Below are 3,952 nucleotides of genomic sequence, written 5' to 3'. Positions count from 1 at the left end.
TTGTTCAGCTCCTCAGACCTGAGGAGCCCAGATGTCATCCAAAGACCAGGAGGCGCCACCAGGAGCCATTTAACACAGGACACCTTAAATAAACTGTAGGGGGCATCAAATAAATATTAAATAGTGACAATAAAAAACTAGTTGACATACTTATTACTTCATTCATTACATCTCGTTTGGGCTACTGTAATTTGTTATTATCAGGAAGCCTGAAACCTACCTGAAAAGTTGATCCAAAATGCTGTGACAAGATTATTAACAGGAACTAGAAAGAGAGAGCATATTTCTCCTATATTGGCTTCTCTTCATTGGCTCCCTGTTAAATCCTGAATCAAATTAAAAATCCTTCTCATCACATCCAAGGGTCTTGAATAACCAGACCCCATCTTATCCTAATGATCTTATAGTACCATATCACCCCATTAGAGCATTTTGCTCTCAGGCTGCAGCAAGGGCGTAGATTTGGTTTTGGCATTGGTGGGGACGGATAATTCAACCACTGAAGTCTGCCCTGTTTCTTTTTCTATTTTTTCCCTTTTTGTCTTTGCTTCTTGATAAAAAAAAAAAAAAAAGGAGTAATATACTTGCCTACATATGCTATTCTACATGCTTTTAAACTATTTAAAATTACAATTCATAGTTTTATATGTGAATTATATATGTTAAATTACTATTAAACAAATGACTGACTAAGTATTTTAGACTTTAGTTTACTTCAGCCATAATCCATATAAATCAGGTGTCATACAAAGATAAAAATACAGTCATGACAATAAAAGAATATGACTTTAAGGACTTAACAACATTACTTCAGTTATAGTACACCAACATCTCTGATACATTAGCACTAAGGGAACACTGAATGACCTGGTGGTTTTTGTCCATAAAACTACTCATCTAAGATTTCCACAAAGTAAAAGATCTCTCAGCAAAATTATGCAACATTTTAGGCGCACTATTGCCCCTGTTACAGCAACAGACATGGACTACTGGTGTCCCACACAACAACTCAATGTCCACTATGTGAAGGAGCCAAACACATGCCTGCTCCTCTCGTTAACTGAGATAAACTGCTGGCATATTTGTTTTACATCTATACTGTCCAGTCTCTCCTGGTGGACATGGCACACCGCAGCATTGTTTAAACTCATTTGTGTCATTGTTGACCTTAGCCATGTTTTTAGTCTTCTGAGAGCACTTAAGCTTCTTTCAGCCTCAGTACATGTGTTTTATCCTCAGATTAAAATTATTATTATGTGCTTGATGTGCCTCACCTTTGGCCCTGGCTCTTCTCCTCTGACTGCACTAGGACATATTGCCACCTGATAAAATAACACATTGATTCGTGCCATATAAAAAGTGAGACATGTCAATTCAGATTCTTTGTCAAATATACACTAATAAATCTATAGCACCGAATCATCAGTCAGTCACCTGTGACCTCTGTCTGAGCTACAACATGGCAGAGCTTCCTCTGTCACCTGATAAATAACAGTGAGACATTCCACATACATGCAGTCACACGTGTGCTTCAAAAACAGTAATGAACCACCAAGTCATCATCCAATCTCTCCTGTGATCTTGTATCACCATTACTCTCTGAGCTTTGTGTTGGTTCTTCTGTCACCTGACAAATAGGACATACATGACAAGAAGAATAAAATGTGTAGCTGCTTCAGTGTTTCTGTCAATTTGTGCAGATCTTGACTCATCGGTGATGTTTGTAGCGTGAGTGCATTTTTAAAACAATTTGTGCAAACTGCACTACAAGGTGGAATATTTGCAAAATCATGACTACCTCTTGATATTTTGTCTCAAACATTAACTCTATGAATATGTCAGTACCATTAGGATGAAATTATTGTGTCACCAACATTTTAACGTTAGACATGTAATTTTAACAGCCTCTGTAAACTAATATCCTGGCTTGTTCGAGGCTGCCGTTTTCTCTGACAGTTTCAATCAAAATTAGAAATGCTACTCTGAGACTGGGATAACTAATAGTGCTGCCTGTTGTGCAGTTAGTTTCCAAAACACATTATTCATGGTTACATAAAGTTTTAGACTGACGTGGGCCAAAGCCTAGCATAGCCTGTAACGTTATTATGGCGGACACATTTTATGAGTGAACTTGGCTTTAATTGACTTACAGGTTTCTTTGAAAAATATTTTCTTATATCCAGGTTCTTCCTTTTTGCTGCCATCCTCCTTGCTGCTGCTAAAACTAAACAGAGCTCCCTGAAAGGCACAGCCAATCACATTGGCCATATTTGTCACATGATGTAGGACTCCAGTAGAGAACGTAATTTAACTCTTTCTGCTCCACTGGGTGAATGAGACGTTGACAGATCGTTTTTTTCTTTCTGTCGTTTTTCTTTACTGGCAGAAATCAAATTATTGGTGGAGACAATTCAATAATCGCTGGATATTGGTGGGGACATGTCCCTTCCATGCCAAATCTATGCCCTTGGGCTGCAGGCTTACTTGTAGTTCCTAGAGTAGCCTATTTAAAAGTAAAATGGGAGGCAGAACCTTTAGCTTCCAGGCCCCTCTTCTGTGGAACCAGATCCCAGCTTGGATTAAGGAGACAGACTCCTTCTCTAATTTTAAGATTAGGCTTAAAGCTTTCCTTTTTGATCAACCATACAGTTAGGGCTTGATGCTGTTGGAAGTCATGATGGTGATCACTCTACCTGTGAGTGGAGTTGTGGAGCTTTTTGATCAAACTCTTATATTGTCTGATACACAATTCTGTGCTAATTTAATAATGTGATAAAAAACTTAAATCTCTACATATTCTTAATGTTGATAATGACAACATGACAATCATGAGACAAACCTTTGCACGTGTGTATTTGAGGTAAAACATCTAAGACCGATAAAAGACTTACAAATAGAGAAGTTACCTTTGCCTCGTTCTTTGATATACATAAATAATTTAATTATGCTTACGAAAAAATAAATCTCATGCTCATGTGTTGGTTCTCATATTCTAAGGCCTCAACCCTCTGTTGTCTGTAAGACTTGTTCTTCATAAAGTTGAGAAGGACAAAGACACAAAAATAGGTTCCCTGTTGAACAGAATTTTATTCAGTTCTGTGACTTATGTAATACTGTCAGCCTCTTTTAATAACACGTTTAATTAATTATTAATGTAATTGTCACTCAAATGGCTTTTGTATAAAAGAGATTAATATTTAGGTTTCTGCAGTTAAAATATTTTTGTTGGACCATATTGTGTGTTTTCTCTTGTGTATGACAACAATTTTTGTTGCCCCGCTATTATCGCGAGGTTTGGGCGTGTTTATAAGAAACTGTGAGGCCTGCGGTTCATCCACTAGCTGTACAAGGTATTTGTTATAATTGTGTTGTAATAGTCTGCAAATTTGTAATGTATGGTGTTCACCAGTAGCGGTTTTAGATACAGGCGACACGGGCGGTTGCTCGGGGCAGCATTGTGGTGGGGGGCGGCATCACGGGCATCGGCAAAAAAATAAAAAATGCTCGTACTCATGCTGCCCGACGTCAGCCAGCGCATATTGGGAATGGCATAGGCACCGATTGGTTTTCTGTCGCCCATTTCCTGGGAGTAAGGGCGCCCTTCGTCTGCGAGGTGCGCCTGCTGCTTGTGGCGCAGAGAGGAGAGGGCGGGGCGGCGGGGGATTCTCTGACCGGCTGGAGCAGCATCTAATAACCAACTCACAAAATAAAAACAAACCAACAAACACGCCAGAGGGAGTGTTCGCCCAGGGCGCCAAACAAGCTAGGACCGCCAGTGGTGTTCACATTACTTTATATGTTAATTTCAGAACCCACAAGACTATACTATTATTTAGCAGAGTGAAGCTGACCCCCCACCCACTTGAAAAGTAAAGGCAAATAGGCGGAGCGGTTAGTGCTACGTTTGTGCAGATTTGTGCAGGTAAAAGTAGCGTTTGTGCTGCTACGGTTT

This window comes from Pundamilia nyererei, unplaced genomic scaffold (assembly GCF_000239375.1).
Source record: "Pundamilia nyererei isolate P.nyererei 1_Seehausen unplaced genomic scaffold, PunNye1.0 scaffold00003, whole genome shotgun sequence".
Lineage (NCBI taxonomy): Eukaryota > Metazoa > Chordata > Actinopteri > Cichliformes > Cichlidae > Pundamilia > Pundamilia nyererei.
Note: the sequence above shows the minus strand (reverse complement) of the source record.